Raw genomic sequence first — 21783 nt, 5'->3', positions numbered from 1 at the left:
CATTATCTCAATAAGATCCCAAGAGCTCAGATATGATATGATAATTAGGGTCTTTTCCGTTCCCCTCATTCTATTATTTCTTCTCCTGTAATCTCCATTGCCGGCCTCATTTTCCTCATCATTATCCTCCTTGTCCTCTTTCTTATCTTAACAAATTCTCATCTGCTTCCCCTTCCACTTCGTCTAAATTCTCCACATTTCTTTTCTTTCTCTCGTTTCCCTCCTCTTACTCTTCCTTTCCCTTCTTCTTTTTCTCTTCATTCTTTCATCTTCCTTCCTCTTCTCCCGAGCTCCGCCATCACACTTGTCTCAAGGCCGTGAGTGTAGGAACGCCGAGTACTACAGCAGGACCTTGATTTTTTTTCTCTTTAAATGTTTGTCCAATGCCTGACGCGAGACGTGGTAATACGCCGTAGACCAGAGAAAGGTCATCCACTCCACCTATGGGGTGGAAGTGTGAGGAGAATGTATTGAGGATATGTCTATGACTCGAACTAGGGGAAGCATGCCCTCGTGCGTGTCATCGCTGAGTTCATCTGTCCCTGAGTCATATCATCTTGGTGTCTGAACGAGGCTGGATTATGGCGGTTATTGACATAAAACGAAAAAAAAACTAATTGTCTTGAATTATATTCCAAACGCTAGAGAGCGTGTAGCTCTTCGATATCTAGGAATCACCAATACACACACACACACACACGCACACACACACACACACACACACACACACACACACACACACACACACACACACGCACACATCAGGTGTTCTGCTCATGCAGTACTGTTGAGGACTTGAAGAATGCTGCCCGCCACTTTATGATCTTGTATAAGTCCAGGTGACAGCATCCATGTCATCCCTTCATCCACCCGGGAGGTGAAGAGCCAATTTCCTGCTGCTGCTGCTGATGATGATGATGATGGTGGTGGCTGTTACTCCTAATGTTTCATTTTCCTGCGTTATTTCTTTTCACCTTCCTCCTCCTTTAACCTCCTTTCCCTTCCTCCACCTCTAAACTCCTTTACCTTCCTCCTCCTTTGACTTCCTTTACTTTCCTCCACTATTGAACTTCTTTATTTTCCTCCTCATATGTCCTCCTTTACCCTCCTCCGCCTTTGACCTCCTTTGCCTTCCTCCGCTTTCGAACTCCTTTACCTTCCTCCTCCTTTGACCTCGTTTACCTTCCTATGGCCTCCTTTACCTTCTTCCTCCTTTAATCTCCTTCTTTCATCCTCTAATTAACTCAATCTTCCACTTCGTACTCTTCATCAGATATATATTTACTGCAGCCGTCCACATCTTCCATCTCATCACCTCCACTAGATTTCGAACAAGGATGGAGATGTGCCCGTGTGAGTTCTATAAATCTCAACTACCCACGGGTTACGAAGAGTAAGTTGGAAAGATGCCATACAATAACCTCCATAGCCTCAGGACTGATCGTTCTGTACAAAGTCATGCCGGGGAAAACTACGGTGACGTCACTACACTGAGCTAATGATGCCATGATGTTCTTTAACATCTGTAGACTTTTCTCGGTCTAATACTGGTAACAGAAATACTTGCGTACACAGACACAACGAAGGAGAGCAGAAAATAATCCGTTTTTAGCCAGAGTCCAAAGGGGAATTTTGACAGCCAAGAATTCCCAGAGAACAGGACAACCTCAGGGAGGCATTAAAGAGCAGAGGTTCAAGCTTTTCGATATCAAGACTCTCGGATCAACAGCACCTGAACCATGCAAGAGATGCAGTCAGGCACACCAGGCAGCGTTAGTTACACCGTCACTACCCTGCACCCACACCTGCCTCACCACCTCATCTGCAGGACGCCAGTCAAGCGCCAGACTTGTGTTGGAGGCTGTGCGTCTCTCCCTGACGTGGGTAATCTAACGGGGTAAGTGAGCCAGAGGGCTGATTCAGTCCGTCAAGGTCACACTATAAGCAGACACTCACCAGCTTGCAGGCGAGGAAGTACGTGGTGCATCGTTATGTACGTATGCCTGATGCTCTGTATGTGTGTGTGTGTGTGTGTGTGTGTGTGTGTGTGTGTGTGTGTGTGTGTGTGTGTGTGTGTGTGAGTGTGTGTGTGTGTGTGTGTGTGTGTGTGTGTGATCATTATCATTATTTATGCGCTACGGGAAGAGATTTTTACACTCGTATGTGTGTGTCTGTGTGTGTTTACTATTTGCGTGTTACGGAGAGTGTTTAACTCTTGTGTTGCCCCGTCTCTTAACCTTGTATAGATTTATCATATCTTCATTCCTACGTACGTACGTACACGTACACACACACACACACACACACACACACACACACACACACACACACACACACACACACAAGTTAGTCTAAAACAGATATCCATTTATCGACCAACCCCGAATGGAGAATAAACACCTGGGTTGGATGTAGGCCGACCGCCACACCCAGGATCTAAACCCACGCGCGTCCGATCCGGAGCTGGCCTGTGCTGAGTCATGGTCTGTGAAGTTGGCCACACGCAGCCACACACAGTCTGACAAATCAAGCACTCGAAACAGCCACCCAGACAGTCTCACCACTGCTGACAACACCGTTAAAACACCTGCCTTAGAACGGCATCCCAGGCTGACACGTCAAGCGGCTGACACTGCTGGCTGCTTTCGCTCCCTCAGCTTGGCTGACAGCACTGCTCCAGTAACTCGACATCAGCCACACCGACGACTGACAGATCACGTTCCTGACACTGCCAGTCATGGTCAACCTGCCACCCGTGTTCACTCGGCTGCTTCAGTAACCGTGCGTCAGCCACGTCTCTTGTGTGATATCAATCCAAAGGGCAATAGACTTTATGTCTTTTTATGTTCCGTGTTCCCAGGCGTCAACACCTACTGTACGCTTCGCGACAAGGGCCTGGGTAGGATGAAGAAGACATTCTCTAAAGTTTAACCAAACTTTATGTTGGTATTTTCACAAACAAATGTAGCATCTTCCTCCATTCTGTATCATTTAAAACTCTTCTTTTTTTTTCTCTCTCTCACCATCACTGAATTTATTCTTCCCAGTACCGGCATATCCTTAACGCTAGGACAGTCGAAGCAAGACGTTTTCGTTACTAATCAAACACTTTCTTCAAATCGTAGCTCATCAAGCCTATCTTAAGTACCTCTATGTTGACCCCCACTACTTTTCCCTAACACAATACTCTACCTCTACCTGAACACCAGTATGTCTTCCCTAACTCTAGCGCCGAATCCCCAACACCACTACAACCCCAGTACTCCGAAGGGCACAACTCAAGAATCAGTCCTCGAGCAATGTCCATTTCCTGGTCTGTCACCCCAACACACGCGGCCAGATGCAAAGAAAAGAACGCACAACGTACTTCACTCTGAGGGCACAAGTTCACATTACTCACACAGTACTGCCATCACAATAACCTTGATTCCCATCACACCTCATGATTACCAACGAAGCCACAGCCTCCCAGTTCTCAGGTTAAAAGCTAAATCGGCAGTCTGTTGTGCGTAGCAGGAGCCCTGTTTGCTATAGTCAACAAAATCAGCTTAAAAAATAAGTGAAGGTGGAGGGGACAGACCCGCTATCGCTCACACAGCCTTAGATTTGAGAAGCAGTTATTTAGTGGCCTGTGCGCCTGTAGGCCTACCCGGGTCATCTGCTCTCCTTGTGGATAACAGGCGCTATTACAGACTACCTTCCTCCCTATATACCTTGAAGATTAAAGGTCTTACACTAGGCAGATGTCTCGACGACACCTCGGGCCAGTCGTGACTCCAACCATTACATTTCAGCAGGTTACGATAATGGGGGCTTGTCTACGACGCATACCGGGTGGGAGAGTGCTCCTCCTCCCTCCAATCTTTCCCTATTCTTTCTTAAGTTTATATATATATATATATATATATATATATATATATATATATATATATATATATATATATATATATATATATATATATGTATATTTATATTTATATATATATTTATATATATATATATATATATATATATATATATATATATTGTCACTTTTGGAAAACAGGATCAGAAGGATATATCCTCTGTTTCTGACGCTCACGATCGTCCTTGGTCGCGGAGTGGGGCAAAAATTTTGGGAGCCTTGAAAAATGTGTGGAAGTCGAGAACATTATCCCGGAAAGCAAAAATGGGTATGTTTGAAGGAATAGTGGTTCCAACAATGTTGTATGGTTGCGAGGCGTGGGCTATGGATAGAGTTGTGCGCAGGAGGATGGATGTGCTGGAAATGAGATGTTTGAGGACAATGTGTGGTGTGAGGTGGTTTGATCGAGTAAGTAACGTAAGGGTAAGAGAGATGTGTGGAAATAAAAAGAGCGTGGTTGAGAGAGCAGAAGAGGGTGTTTTGAAGTGGTTTGGGCACATGGAGAGAATGAGTGAGGAAAGATTGACCAAGAGGATATATGTGTCGGAGGTGGAGGGAACGAGGAGAAGAGGGAGACCAAATTGGAGGTGGAAAGATGGAGTGAAAAGGATTTTGTGTGATCGGGGCCTGAACATGCAGGAGGGTGAAAGGAGGGCAAGGAATAGAGTGAATTGGAGCGATGTGGTATACAGGGGTTGACGTGCTGTCAGTGGATTGAATCAAGGCATGTGAAGCGTCCGGGGTAAACCATGGAAAGCTGTGTAGGTATGTATATTTGCGTGTGTGGACGTATGTATGTACATGTGTATGGGGGGGGGTTGGGCCATTTCTTTCGTCTGTTTCCTTGCGCTACCTCGCAAACGCGGGAGACAGCGACGAGGTATAAAAAAAAAAAAAAAAAAAAAAAAAAAAATATATATATATATATATATATATATATATATATATATATATATATATATATATATATTCTTATTTTCATACACGCTTGCCATTTCCCACGTATGCGAGGTAACGTCATAAACAGAAGACAGAGCCTTACAAGAGAAAAATTCTCACTTGGCTCCTTGTACTATTCTTTCATTTGGAAAGTAATACAAAAAGGGAGGGTTTCCACCCCCCCCGCTCCAACCCCTCTTAGTCGCCTTCTACGACACACAGGGAATTCGTGGGCAGTATTCTTTCTCCTGTATCCCCAGGGATACCTTATACCTAGTGATATCCCATCCCCAATATCCCAAGGAACACCCTATCTCCAGGGATAATATACACCTTTACGAATGTTCGCTTCACCGTTAAGTAATACACTGGAATAACGGTGCACCGGAATTGTTATCCGTTTACACTGCCGGTCATGTAGCATGTATGGCCATGCTGTTGTCTCCCTCGCGTAACTGTGCAAACATCTCTACCTCGCACGGGAGTGATCCCCATCGATTGTGTCCCGCTGACACTAGGTTCACGATCGCTAAGACTCGGTTCACTGGTAGTAACTCAGCAACACATTAAGGATGACGTCCACCTCCAGTCACCTTTATCAACGTATTTGAGGATAACACGGGCATTAATGCTCCTCTACCACAGTCAAGTCCTTTTCAAAGTCCTGTCTTGAAGTAAAGTACAGGATTGGCTCGCCAGTTACTTTTTTTTTTTATTTCGTAACATGTAGTTTACAGCTATCTTTGCCAGCCACGTTTACTTCAGGGTTACCCATCAGATACATCACTACACAGGATGTCTTGTCTTCTCCAAAGAGATTATCGATTATTTTGCCGTATCTACACATCTCACTTCTTTCTGGCTGACAAATACACATATTAAGGAATATATAAAAACATAAAGAGATCGTTGTATTTCCTCTTATTGTTCTCCTACGTCTACTGTTTTTTTTCTTTTTCCTTCATCGTTAGAATTCACTTCCTCTCGATTTATTCGTATTACTCACGTCAAAAACACGTCAAAATACTTTTCTTGGGAGATTCAGCAGGCCAAACTGGGAGTAAAGACTAAAGCTAATTCGCCCGAAAGTCAGGCTGCCACACCACCAGAGGTGTCCACACTGAGGCAGTAATGACTGTAGCCAAGGGCCCGAGACCCAGGCTGCCACACGGTAGTTAGCGCAACCAAGGGGCCGAAATCCACGCTACCACATAAAATGAAAGGTTTATATTTTCGTTTTATTCTTACCCATCATATTATGCTCTTCCAGGACTGTGGTTTCATATCTTTCCATCTTTCTAACCCATCACCAGATGTACCTCAGCTCAACTCTCATCGCCACCTCGGACGAGCCCAGTCTACACACAGCTGCCCTACCATATGTCATAAATACTATTACCTATCTCGAGCAACACCAAATTATACTAAACTTCGCTCTTACAGTGATAATCATAGTGGTATTCTAACAGATATGACATAATGGAGGAGGTCGATATAACAGAATCACAAATTGAGCGAGCGAAAATAGGAGTGAGACGGAGACGAGGGTTGCCATCACCTGAGTCTTGACGCTGCTGTAGACAGCGCCTAAACTAAACCCTGTTGTTGCCGCTCCAGCAATTATTCCATTATCGTCATGTCAGGGGAGCGCTCGAGGGGGGGGTATATAATTCCTCTGAACTGAGGAGTGGATGTTTTGTGAGAGATTTTTACCGAATCTTATCCAGTGCTCCCATAAAAGCCTGTTGAAATTGAAATGTATGTTACCATAGCCTTAGTGGCCGCAGGCTGAGAGAGTTGACATGCCTTATAGTAAGATGACATTAAGGAATAAAGGTACCAGATTAGCGCTCTTGGCGCGGGTGATTATGGTTCCGCGTGAGGATGGCCCAACAAGCAAAGGGTTGAGAGAGAGAGAGAGAGAGGGAGAGAGAGAGAGAGAGAGAGAGAGAGAGAGAGAGAGAGAGAGAGAGAGAGAGAGAGAGAGAGAGAGAGAGAGAGTCTACAAAGAATAGATAGGCTAAACAAAACGTTCCCCATGAAGACGAGGATGAGGCACTTCAGTCATCATCCACTTGCTGGTCTCGTTCTTACATGTTCAGTTCAGTGAGTACCAAGAGCCCTGATCTTTACGAAAATAAGACTTCCATTTATCATTGTCTTAACCATGATCAAATCTGGATGTTGCTTGATCTCACTTCTGACGCCTACCTAAGTAGACATAAAAGGCCATACGAGTGATACTTTTTCTAGAAGCAAAATCACACACTAATAATCATTGCGGACCCATTTATGCAAAACAGAGTATTTTGCATGAAAAATTCAGTTCTGTTTAAACTATATTTCAAGTATCGGCGCGTGACGCATATCAGCTCCCCTACACACGTAAGTGCTGAGCTATTCCTGCAATAACTCTTGTGATGAGAGACATATAGAAAGCATTTCCCATGACAAATTGAGTCATTAATCCATGGCTCGAGTATCAGTGTTTAACATAGATCAACGCCCCGTTAGCCCTCTTCACAGCCAAATCATATGAACGAAGAAGATATGTTAACTATAACTCTATTTCATTCATATGACAATATCCAGGGTCTATCTGATGGCCCCCCTCTGCAGCGCAGATGACGCTGAACTCCCCAACCTTCATCGCTTGACACAGATTTGTAGTAATTCCTATTCGATGGCGTAGTTCTCAACTATAGAATGTCGTTTTTAATCTGTGCCGCAAGTGGCTATCCCTACATACATGCGACGTGAGGTTACGACCTGCTGATCATATCCTGTGATGATGATGACAATACAAGACTTCTAAAGAATGACTGCGGCTTCGACCTGCGGATACGACTTATGTATCATGACCTGTGACCACGATTTGCGAATGCGACCGCATCGTATGGCTGATACCCTAAGACCTGTGATGAAGACCTTTGGATGAGACCTGTCAATACGACCTGTGAGCCAGTAATAGGGTGTGACCTGTACTAAGACCTGTGATGAAGAGCTTTGGATGAGATATGTCAATACGACCTGTGAGACAGTAATAGGGTGTGACCTGTACTAAGACATGTGATGAAGACCTTTGGATGAGACCTGTCAATACGACCTGTGAGACAGTAATAGGGTGTGACCTGTACTAAGACCTGTGATGAAGATCTTTGGATGAGACCTGTCAATACGACCTGTGAGCCAGTAATAGGGTGTGACCTGTACTAAGACCTGTGATGAAGACCTTTGGATGAGACCTGTCAATACGACCTGTGAGACAGTAATAGGGTGTGACCTGTACTAAGACATGTGATGAAGACCTTTGGATGAGACCTGTCAATACGACCTGTGAGACAGTAATAGGGTGTGACCTGTACTAAGACCTGTGATGAAGATCTTTGGATGAGACCTGTCAATACGACCTGTGAGCCAGTAATAGGGTGTGACCTGTACTAAGACCTGTGATGAAGACCTTTGGATGAGACCTGTCAATACGACCTGTGAGACAGTAATAGGGTGTGACCTGTACTAAGACATGTGATGAAGACCTTTGGATGAGACCTGTCAATACGACCTGTGAGACAGTAATAGGGTGTGACCTGTACTAAGACCTGTGATGAAGATCTTTGGATGAGACCTGTCAATACGACCTGTGAGCCAGTAATAGGGTGTGACCTGTACTAAGACCTGTGATGAAGACCTTTGGATGAGACCTGTCAATACGACCTGTGAGACAGTAATAGGGCACTGTGACCTGTACTAAGATGTTTTAAAACGATCATGTATATCAGATCTCCTCACCAGCAACACGATGCGGATCAGCGACGCGTTTCGTTCAGCCTCAGATCTAAAACCACCATATAAACCACCAGCAACTACCCTTAGATATAGTCGATTACCGTTACACTGTTAACAGTATCAGAATCCAGATTAAACATTAATTCAACTTAAACTAATTTCATGTATAAGATGCACATGTGAGAATTCTTTCAGTCAGTCTTTGCGGCTCGTCAATGTATTGTTGTTTCCTCGTCTTGTAAATTTTTTTGCCATCTAAAGGCTCCCAACTTGAAAGAAAGTATGATTACGAGGCTTCATCCTGAGAGCTGGTGTCTATTGCACTCTAGGAGACACACAAGAGGAAAGGAAAAGGACGTAATAAAGATTTGAGAAATTCTGGAGGTGTGGGAGAGATGTTGTAGTATACACGATGAGGAAGAATAGGGCATGAAACACTGTGAGGTTAATGATGAGAAAGTATGGAGCTTAAGCGACCCAAGAAATTAAGTTCTATGAAGAAGTGACTAAGTAATGAGGCATGAGACAACGCGACAGGTATAAGAATGTGAAAAATACGATGAAAGACGGAGACTTTAGAGAGAGCAATTTTCCAGTTGTAGTAGATGTATGTTCTAGGTACAGTTTTGTGGGTTAATGAAGAGGACGTGAAGAGATTTGTGAGATGAGGGAGTATGAGAGATGAGGTATCATAAAAGATGAGGGAGGATGAGAAATGAATCGGTATGAAGCTAAAGAGACATTATGGAACTTAAAAACCTTAAGAAATTACGTAACATGAAAAAGAGCGAGCGAAATGAGACGAGACAGTACTAGTGTGGAGAATGTGAAAGATGAGATATAAGAGAATCTTAAGAGACAGTTGTTATCCCGTTAAGATAGAATGTGGGTGGCTTGGTAAGTTCTCATATGTGGTTCAATGGAAACAGAGCTAACAAAGATGTGTCAAGCTGACAGGGTTTCGAAAGAACGATGCCAACAGACAGGACAACGGTGCCAATCAAAACTAGATTAACTCCTGACTCCTGACAAATGCAATCCACATAAAGGAGAACAAACACTTTAGGATCAATCAGGCCCTCAGCTGTTGATCCTTGTTGACCCGTGATATGTTAACGCCATCCATCAACCCTTGGGATCCATTGTGCGTGTTTCTGCTCTTTCTCAGCTAATCTAGTTGTCTGGTTTTGGTCAGGTCCACCCTGCACTTCTAACTGCCTTTGACCAAGCTAATGTATAAAGGAATTACAAGATCATGATACAGTGCATCCGTTTTCATTTCGATATCCAAATCAGCTGACTCGCACTTTACCATTATGAACTTAACCTTCAAAAGTAAAAAATTCCCCAACTGAAGCAGGCCTCCATCTAGACTTGTGTACATCCTGGCCCTCACAATGAATGTATTTTGCTGTGCTCTGAAGCAGGCACGTTATGTGCTTCTTGGTCAGTGATGTGTGTATGATATGTCCTGCTGTTGGCAGTCAACTTGGCCCTCATTGTGTATGTATTTTGCACTGCTCAAAACGAGGGAACCTATGTGCTTCCTGGCCCTGACTGTGTATATAATTTGCCCTGGTCTAGTAGGCTCGTCAACGTGTGTAGACCTCCAGTCATAGCACCTCTTGACTCTAGGTTGACTACCTTGTGTAGGCCTCTAGGCAGTGTTGTATGTTACTCCTAACCCTCAGTGTGGACATACCTTACCTTGATTTAAGCCAGTCATCCTGTGCAGACCTCTAGTGGGTGTTTTTTCTCGGTCTAAGGTTGTTTACATCACACCGCGTTGTAAGCCAACCTTTCTATGCCGACCTCCCATCAACCCTGACCTTTGTAGACTTTCAGCCAGGATTGTACGCCAATTGGATCTCAGCGTGTACGAGTATATCCATACAATAGACTAGCCCTATAGGGGTAAAACTGATTTTCCTCGGCCACTTTTGAAACTTCTCCTCCCAAATCTCTCTCACAAAAGAGCGGCCCGTTGGAACGAGATTAGTGTGAAGAGGAATGTACTAGATCAGAAAAAGCAGCACCAAGCTGAGGAAACGCTGTGTATAAACTACATACAGAAACAAATGATCACTGCAGTGAACACATCCCACATTTTCGCGACCTACCTTATTCCTATTCATTCTAAAGAGACAGAAAATAAGATGAAATACTCCTGATAGGTAGGCGTATATAACACATTGGGAAGAGAGGCTTTCAACAAAGACTTAGCCACAAAGATGTTGCTGTTTCCCTGCTATCAAAGCCGTGAAATCTTGTGAGCTCTCACTTAGTCTCGATGGAAGATGAAGCACTTAACTCCAGATTCTATTTTCGTACTCCTCTTGCATCTGAATATTACTCTTAATCCAATCATATTTGTCCTTAATCCTGGCAGTTATGTATTGCATTAAAAGATATCAGCGTAAAAAAAAAAAAAAAATGAAAATCAATGAATTTCTCAAAAGTCAGCGGTCGTAGAGTAAAACCGGGCCACTGACATTTCAGTCATCAAAACGAAACTGTGGATGGATACACTGGACAACCAAGCGCCCGATACAGACGAGAGATCATCTGAATATGGAATTAGCACATTAAGGTCCAACAGTTATATGCAATGGAGGTTTGAGGTGAGAACTTAAATAAGGTGCAGGCGCATGGGCAGTTTAAAGACGGAATACGAAAGTGGATGGTGAAGGGATGAGCAGTGTTGTGGGCAGCACTGGCGACGGTGAGGAGGCAGATGGAAGATGTGGAAGAACTACACTGCACTGCAATACACTACACTCATCGACAATATCGCCCGCATCATCTAGGACTTGACTGAACGTACCTAGGTAATCGATTTCCACTGCCCCTCCCTTTTACTGCAGCAGTTAACGTCAGCTTAGAGATAGCTTGGTGCATAGGAGGGAGAATGGAGATGTCGATAACAATACCGCTACTTGGTACTGAGAAGATCCTTATCTTGAGCATCTTGATGGGTGTACATCGCAACATGGTCGCGTCTGCAGGTCTGAGGCCTCGCTCTTGTCACACACATTAGCCCGAATTCTTTTACACACATTGTCTCTATTGTTGAATGGCCGCCATTGTGGCTTCGCAAGCATTGTGATTTAAACTAACATAAAATGGGAACAAGTACTGCATGAGGCACACTGACTGAAGGGGAACAATAAATATCTACAATCTCTCATCCAGAGGCCATCACATGAATACGACATTAGGTCTTGTATGAGCTGCCTGACAGCCTGTAATGGCAATATGAAGTAAGATCATTGTCCCGCAAGTATTGCCAGCTGTTTTTCCTTCGAGATTTTTTGGGTCATGGCATTGTTATCATTTCTGGGTATCCTGGGCATAAAAACTACCCGACAATGACTCAGATCATATGCAATGTCATAACCCATCAATCCAGGAGGATACAACCGATCATGATCGAGACGATCACTGGATTCGTACGACTTCGGCTGTCGTGTAACCGGTAACAGCTTTCTCCACCTGATGTATCATATCAGACAGACCGGTAATCATTTCTTTTTTTTTCATCCGAGTGCTATATTGCCGGGTGGTGGGTTCATGTTTCACAGTAAGGCCAACACAAGTACGAGGAAACGGTACTTGGTGCATTGCGCTGTTTCGTTAAACATCACGAGATGAACCGTTGTTAGTTATGCAATAAGGAACCAGTGGAATGTAATCATGAGGTGCTTCATATCATATGACATTTGGTTAAAACGAAGGATCCCTCTAACCCAAGACATGCATAAAGCAGGACAGAGAACATCTGATACTCTTCTCTCGAAGAGTTCTGTCGTCGAGCCTGTGTTAGGTACGTAGCCAAAGCACCAGGAGACTTTTCTGGCTTGAGAGCTCTGGACTGAGCAGGTCCTAAATGAACCAGTGTCGAAAACACTAACTCATACGCGTAAGTCGCATATAGAATATATTTTGATTCGTATATATCATGCCAGATACAGTACCGCTCTTTTGAGGGCCAAGAAAATGTCAGTCGATCATGGGTTTATTTTTTTTTAAAGGTCGCTCACCAGTTGCATGAATAAACTCTTACAAGTTGTGATGATGTCTGATTACCAATGAACAACAAGAAATAAGTTTTAACATCATATGCCAGTCACATCACTTGTATGAAAGTCGGGTTACAGATTATATCGTTCGTAACTATGATGGAAGGATGGAGTGAAATTGATATCAAGCGCTCGTCCCACACACCAGCAATATCTTGGATCATAATCATCTACGAACGCTGCCGAAAAGATTATACCAACGCACTGTAGGTCACATTTGTAGTGTAGAGATGTAGAGTATTTTCGAGCACTCGAAACCAAATCTTAAGTTACCTTATGGCTTGGACGAATTCTTTACGAGAACACTGTGATGTGGAATCTGTCCAGCCTACGTTAATACTGACAGCACCTTGCTGATGGGTGGCTGAATATATAACCAGTATGGTAGAATAAAATTTTTCTGTGCCATTTTCGGAAATGGGGCACTGTGTCTTGGTGGAGACCAACTGGCAGAGTTTAGAGTGGCTTTGCTTGGCTTCCTTATTTCTTGTTCATTTGGCATCTAAGTACAGATACAGACATATCTAGTAATAGCAGATTTAAATACAGATCTGCAAGTGAAGATACGAAAAATGTTTCAATGCCATCACAGACATTTTTCATAGTTCTGTAGAGAACAGGAATAACCTCACATCTAAGAAATGAAAATCTAACAAAAACTTATAATGTATTCAACTTCTAATGACTGTGTATTACAATACGAGAGAACAGTGAGCAATATTACTTCAAAGAAAGGATATAACATGCCTCTCAATTGATGCTGTTTTTCTGTGGACTGAACTGACATTTTCCTATTAGCCTCATTATCTCCTGTGACAGTGGTGGATTGCTACACTCCCTTTTTAAGGCTTTTATATTGTATACCAACATGTACCCTGTCGTATTCAGATACTTGATCCACGATCATGGATAATTTCAAGCTTTGAGAAGATGGAACCTAAATTCTGTACCTATTAAGTGTGTTCTAGGATTCATGAGCTGAACATGTTATGTAATATGGCCATCATAAGGAGCACAAGACTAACACATGATATAATGATATTGATTCAAAGTAAAATTTCGCCATACCATTTAAGCATTATGAACATAACGGGTGGAAGCATAATGATTCGCCACACATGAAGTTAATCAGCCTCTAGTCTTGCCTCAGTCTTGCTCTACAGTTTCCAAGGTCTGACCTCATAGCTAGTTGCAGCAGATGCGCTTTATTTGGACAAATCTACCTTGAGTGAATTTGCCATTACGTAACTGTAATTCACCCTCGCCTCTCAGAGACCACAGCGACTTCGTATAGCGATTCCATCTTTGAACGTCTGAAGCACCGACGTCTCGCGAGGTTATTACATATCAACTTTCAGATGACGGCAAACACCAGGGACTGTAACAATCCTGGATGGGTGCTCTCTGCCGATCTAATCAGCCGCTAATGTTTCCTCTCCTTTTATTCTTTTGTGTTCCTGATGCTGCGCTTGTGTACCATTGTGACGGAGTCTCGGAAATGATCAATTGGCAAGAGGACGGTGGCAATTTCGTGGAGATGAGTACAGCCATTTGACGAGGGCGGTTGCACTGTTATGCCTGCTATTACGTTGCTGACGTCTTGCATCATTTTTCTCCCACAGGAGTCAACATGGTGCAGGTAAAAGCATATCCCAGTTATGGCCATCTCGGATGAAAGGTTTGATGATAGGTATGAGGGGAAAAAAGTGCATGGAAGGAATAGTGTGAGCTGATCAGTCGTTTGTACATCCGTCTCTTAAAGGTATAGAAATGATAGGAAAAGGGAAAGACAAACGGCAGAAGAGAATGTGTGTGTGGTTTCAACACAGAAGATATGGGTAGCAGCAGCATGGAGTTTGCCACGGGAATGATCATAGAGGTTGGGACACAAGCAGATAGTCCAGAAGAGCAATGGTAATACAATACCTATAGTACAGTGGGAGGGAAGCAACGTGGAAGAAGAGCAACCCTAGAAGTGTTAGCAGAGCTTTATACTAGGACAACATCCCCTTCAGATATGAGAAACTGCTCACAGGGAAAATATCTGTAACATCTAAGAAATACCCTCAGCTTTTGAAACGCAGATTTTGCAACGTTCATTATGCAGGATTTCCAAAACAGAGTAGGAGACATGGTTAGACCCAATATTGTATTACAGCAGGACCGATCTACGTTATTTTGAAACTAAAGGAAACAAACGAAATTTAGGATGATGTAGGTATATAATGCGTTTATCAACTGTTAAACTTAACCAAGTTATTGCCTCCCCATTAGATGTTTGACTGGTCCGAATTAAGAGAGATTGCACATTTGTTGTGAGGAAAGAACAAGTACTACAGAGAGGGATATAGGGGAAGTGAGGTCAGTTATGCTGAGTGGAATCATCTGCATTAGACTGAGTCGAGTTGAAGGTTCACCAAAGATCATTTATGAAGAGAATAAAGAAAGCAGGCGATGGGACAGAACTCTACGAGACACAACTTTGGATAGGGTAAGGTGGGGGGGGGGGAGAGGATATTATTCCATGAACGACTGCTGCAACGGAATGAATGTAGAGAAGACTGTACATTAGAACAGCGAGAAGCAGCATGGACAAAGACATTATCAAGTAGAGACCTCTGCTTATCTCTATCAAACATTTACTTTGAGGATGTCAAGGGCCATGACAAACGATTCACCAAAATCCATAGGTGAAGACGAGAGCTACGTCACATTGGAGAAAAGATCACCAGTGGACCTTGCTCTGTGAAAGCCGTGATGGTTATCTGAAATTAGGAAATAGGGTGCTGAGTATATGAAAAAGTAGGAGTCGAGGAGAGTCGAGGAGAGTTTCAAAGAATGTGAAAATAATAGGGATGGAATTAACAATGTTAGAGCAGTCGTCCCTCTCATGGTGGAGCCGTACACAGACTTGCTGCTAAAAGGAACGGAAAGTTTAAGTTCTTAGACGGAGGGGATATGGGCGGGGAAGGCTCAGACATAGCTGGTAGGTACACCCTCTTAGAACACATGGCACGACGCCATCAAGTCTGTATGACTTGTCCATCTGCGGGTGTGAGACAACTAGGAAGTCCATGGAACAGGTGGAGTGAGAGGAGGAAATGCACAAACATCTAAAATGAAGCTGGAGGACAATCTTTGGTCTATATATACCAACAGTACGGGTGTGTGCCCACCATCAATTACGGTCTACTCACACCGACAACACAGGTGTATGCACACAATGAAAACTTTTTTTTCAGGGAAAACAACAGTGGTTTTGGAAGGATTTCACACAGCAATTTTTCTGTGAACACCAACATTCTTATCGGTAATGAGTCTTAGCACACTAGCAGGTCTCACTGCTGAACTATGGACATCAGAAGTACAAGTGAGTGTGGACATCAACGATGGTGACTGCATGCCGAGAATATATGTCTGCACATACCACATACCACATACCAACAACACTTGTTTGAGCATACCAGGTGGTCGACGGCTATACACTGTACGCGCGTCACCGTTAAGCATCTTGCCTCCATCACAAATCATAACATAAACTCCCTAGAGATGAAGCTGTCAGTCTCCGAGTCTTGTTCAACCAGCGCCGCCGATCTACCCAAGATAAGGCTTGACAAATTCTCCGAGCGCCACCCTGGACGTAGGTACACACGTGAGGCCGCTACCGGTTTGGAGCCTGGCGACGCACCGCCCTCATAAATATCCGACAGATGCCACTTAAGATACTGCCAGGTTACGATCTCAGGAGCAGAGGAGTACGATAACGTGCGAGAAGAGAGATGGTGACTGAACTCTTCCAGGTGAGAAGGCAAATTTCTTGCACATAATCAATGTGTAGCGTTTGTAGCCAAAAGATGAAATGAGCGAGGAAATAAATCATTCACGTCACGTATATGCAACATGTGCATTCATACAGTGCTGTTAACGAAGAAGCAACAGGAAAATGAAAAGTCCTTTCAATTTACGCAAAGTAAAAAGCTGGACTGAACTTTAACACATGAATTCACCTCCCGTCTGGATATCTCTAGTGCTGATGATAGCAATCATGGGTGACACACCGAGCCGTTACAATGTTCGGACGACAGGCTTGGGTCAGAACAAAGCCTGATTCATGTGTGGGTGGCCTCTGACGTTTCTGCAGGCGGGGTGGGTGTATTAGTGGGGCGGTACCAGTGCCACGGGGAGTAGCGTTATTGACGTTCCTCTAATGGTAGTGGCACTGATTTACAGTCAAGACCACACAAAGGTTTGCTATGCGGTACTATGACGACTCCCACTGCCGCGGGGATAAACTGTCTCGTTACCGTTGTGGGAGGAGAAGCTGATCATTGTCGCAAGAGAGGAGTTTTGACATCGATAGCGGAGGGATACTTTGTCCTTCCTGAGGATGGAATCATTTTTCTACTGATTCAAGCGAGGAAAACTTCTTAGTGAAGAACGATGTAATACCTGTCACTGCTGGATGAATGGAGGGTGAACAATAAGTCTGCAGCCACTGCACTCTTGCAAGAGAGGAGCCAAAGTCACTGTTACCTGAGTTACACCAAGTTACACTCTGTCAGCAGACCATAGAATACTTCTTTTTTTTCCTTGTAAGATGAGATTTTACGGGAAAATGAATGGCCTGATCAAGGCCATCTCATTAACGCGAGAGAGAGAGAGAGAGACAGAGAGAGAGAGAAAGACAGAGATGGATGGATAGATGGATAGATAGATAAACAGACAGATAGACAGACAGATAGATAGATTTACACCTTATATACCCATTATATACCAATTCCATTGCATTGATAACCAGCTAGGCTGACTAAACCAAATGCATCAACCAGGATTCGAACCTATGCGCTCGACCCCAGGCGGCTCGTGAATGCGTCATGGTGAGAGACGCGAACCGCTACATTACTTGTACCGATAATTTGTTCTGTTTATCCTAATCAATCATTCACAACAAACATCTATACCAAATCACGGTCATCCTGGCGTAATATTGTAAGAAAAAGGCATACAGAAACCACAGTCCACCAACCAGCCACATATTGAACGATAGAATCAATGATAACTCTCACATCATGAGTGATTGTCAACACGCTACTAAAATTCCCGAGTCGCCATCAGTGATCAGCTTTGGCCAGCAAGAGCTTGGTGCCTAAGCCGATGTCAACAGGCCGGCCTTTTACATGCCAGAATGATTTTGCCAAGGTCCACACGTTTCTGACTTTATTCATTTTGTCTTTATATCACTATTACTAATTTTTAGGACACAAATGTTGCTTCAGGAGAAGACAGTTCTAAGTACAAACATGGATTTAACAAGACGACGTTTTCTTCATTAATAATCCCCTTTTCTTCTCTAAAAGATTTGTGGAAACCTATGTCTTAAATCTGCACGACAGATCTAGAACACTGTCTTCGTTTTCATGAATATGTGATTAAACTTTCAAACAGTTTCAGAATGAAAGTTGTCATGCCTATACATAATCACACGAAAAACAAGCTTTTAAGAAATGATGATAAAAAAAAACTTTTCGTATGTACAATATAAATTTTAGAGTATGCACGGGAGGAACTTAAGAATAGTTTGCTCGTCGTTTCTTCATGATTTCTGTTGCTCTTATCTGAGAGTGATGGGAGATCCCCTGACGGTTTCGTATCCTCCTACAGGTAAGACACTTCCCTAATTCCCTTTGATTCCTAAATATGATTTCTAAATCTTTTTCATCACATGAATGAACAGCAGTTATTCCAGCCTAAGTCATCTCTCTTTTGTTATAGAATCTAGATATTGCTTATAAATCCAGATCAAAGTGTGATATTACAGGTAACCAGTACCTCCGATGAACGCGACAGCATACTTTACATCATAAACTTCAACCCACTGCTTGGTCTTCAACCCACTGCTTGATCTTCAACCCACTGCTTGGTCTTCAACCAACTGCTTGGTCTTCAACCCACTGCTTGGTCTTCAACCCACTGCTTGGTCTTCAACCCACTGCTTGGTCCTCAACCCACTGCTTGGTCTTCAACCCACTGCTTGGTCTTCAACCCACTGCTTGGTCTTCAACAGCGTCCAGTCATCTGTGGATCACCCACACGACGCCTCTTATGAGACCAATGTCAGTAACTCAGTCCAACAGACAGCCACGTCCACGCTCCTCTTTCCCTTAACTCTCTCGGTAAGTCATTCCTAAAAGATGTTCTTCTCTTACATTTCCTACTGTATGTTACCTAAAAACAGCTGACTGTTCTGGTCACCTGGTGATGGAAATGAATGTCCATATCTGTAGAAAATCTCAGATAAATGAAAACCAGAAAACGATCATATTTTGGCCATCAAACTTCAACATTATATAGAAACATCATCAATACACCGAGACGAAACCCCAGCTACCTAACCTTAGGCTTTTCAGAGAATTATGAATCCTCCCTTCAGATCCTGATGTCAGTTGAAACACTAGCGGCGGTGTCATGCTGAAGTCGTGCGTTCTTCTTGTTTTACCATTGGCTTTAAGTATAAAAAAGAAAGAGAAGTTAGCTCCAGATCGGTAGTAGATTCACGGGAATCTACGGCCGTAAATTCGTCTTTATGTTCTAAGGGTAATCGGTTTGAAAGGCTTTCTCGAGAGTTACAGAGAACAATACTTATGGGATGTGTTTCTTGGGGTTCTGCTTATCTAGAGAAATATAGATGCAACATAACAAAACAAAAAAGGTCTCGACATGAACATTATCCAGCAGAAAATCATCTCTAGGAATATTTGCGTAATTGCGACTTGAGGGTTTTGATATCAACTTTAACCTGTCGCTAAAGTCCTACCTAAAGAGACGAGTAAAGGTGACCAACTGTCTGCTGGCAGATCTGAGAATTAACTTTAAGTATACAGATAAAGAAGTATTTGAGCAAGCAGTTCACATCCTATATCACACCCATACTAAAATATTCAAGGGTGATTTCAGCATTTTAAGAACCACAAAAAAAATTATAAAAGGATCCAGATGAGGGCAATACCAATGGTACGAAAATGAAAACAAATGAGGTAGAGAAACAGGTTAGAAAAGAGTAAGGGGTGATTTGATCCTAACTTTCAAGAGTCAGATTAGCTAGACGATGTAGACAGTGAACAGTTCCTCAAAGGAGGCAAATATAGAATAAGCAGTGAGCATTACGTGAAATTAAGTAAGAAACTTGCTAGCAAGATGTAAAGAAATACCTTCACGGTGTGAGAACAGTGGATGAATGGACTAGACCATCAAGAATTATACGGTTGTGAATATGGAGAACATACAGTAATCTCCCTCCTCTTACATTATAAATAGATATTACACACACACACACACACACACACACACACACACACACACACACACACACACATACATCCTTCCCTAGGGGGAAAGGTCGACAGAACGGGAACCTGGCATATGCGAGTGTGTGTGTGTGTGTGTGTGTGTGCGTGTGTGTGTGTGTGTGTGTGTGTGTGTGTGTGTGTGTGTGTGTGCTAATTCATTCAGTTTTACCAAGGACATCTACTCCAGGGTGTACCAGGTTTCTGAAGGCTTCTGCTAAACTTTTAAGGTTTAGCCTCAACAGTATGTGGCGCTGGTTAACGTGAAGGAGGGTTTAGATGCCGGGGTGAGAAGGTTAATGTTAATCAACCCCCTTTCCCAAGCCACCACCATGATCGAGAGTGGAGGCACACATCACTGAGTTAACCTTCTATAGCTTTCTTCGTATATATTACAATATACCAGGTGAATTGTAGCAACCTCTAAGACAGTCAGATTTACTCACAAAAAAGTAAAGTGATTTACTCCACGCGAAGCTGTATACATGAACATTCAGAGATTTCAACGCATCAAGGTAGTGATCTACAGTTTCACAATCCAGCAAATGATGTCTGTAAAGACTACAATCTACCGTCTAGAAATGATTTTCATTTGTGGTACATTACCAACGCAGAGTACCCCGGTATCGACTCAGCCAACAAGTTATACCTCGGATGTGACGCTATCAATACATGACGCTGTAGATTTCACAATACATTTTAAAAAGTATATCGAACACTCTCAACATCGCCATCCTGACCAGTTTTTCACTCTCAACACTTCCAGCTCTTGCTAACGATGCTGCCTCGACCATCATCAGCCCTCCCCACTACTAATGACATAACCAATTGGATCATTAGAAGTGTCTCCGGTGTTGATAACTGCAACAGTTACAGTCATAACTGTCTCCATTTTTACCTCTGCCCCGCACTTTGTTCACAAATAAGTTGACGACCACCAGTGAATCCTGCATTCTTGGTGATGCCATCTCCGTCACGGAGGAATGTACTTACCCAAACCTTCTGGCGGTAAGGTGGGGGTTGTATTCAGTCTGTACGTCTTCCGTCTGTCTCTAAGTACGAGGCGTGGGGTGAGGGGGAGGGAGGGACAAAATATGATTCACTCACGCATAGAGTTTAATTAGTGATTTTTCTTTTTCATAAAATCATACAGGAATGATGCACGTTCACCTATAGCCTCACGCACAAGCGTAGAGGCAAATGCATTCATCATAATGGTACTGTTGTTATCAAAACTGAAAGTATCTTGCATATCTACTGTTACATCCATCCTTATACATCACAGTATCAGTGACCAAAATCAACATCGTTCTAGCCAGCATCGTTTTAATCTCGACCGTCCTCTAACCTCACTCCTATAACTACGATCATTAAGAACATCGGCACCACACCATCACAACAGCTCTCGTCCCTCGCAGTAGTAGCAGCACAACATACAACATGAAAAGCAATACTCGTACCACCATCAACCTTGCTGTGCGGGAGCTGGGATCTCTATGAGCGAGCACCAAACGGCTTCCAGAGCACTATAGTCACAGAGGGTATATCCTCGTTGGCTCATGTTACTGTGCGGGCTCAACCGGTGTACTAACGCCAGCATGGGCACTGTTAGGTACCTAAGAGGCTTTTTTCCATTGGCGAAAAAAAAAAAAAAACATCAAGTTCCTACTAATTCCTGTAACATTTCCAAGCAGGGAATAATACAGACGTCGGTGAGAAGACAATATTGCTC

The sequence above is a fragment of the Panulirus ornatus genome, chromosome 18 (assembly GCF_036320965.1).
Source record: "Panulirus ornatus isolate Po-2019 chromosome 18, ASM3632096v1, whole genome shotgun sequence".
NCBI lineage: Eukaryota > Metazoa > Arthropoda > Malacostraca > Decapoda > Palinuridae > Panulirus > Panulirus ornatus.
Note: the sequence above shows the minus strand (reverse complement) of the source record.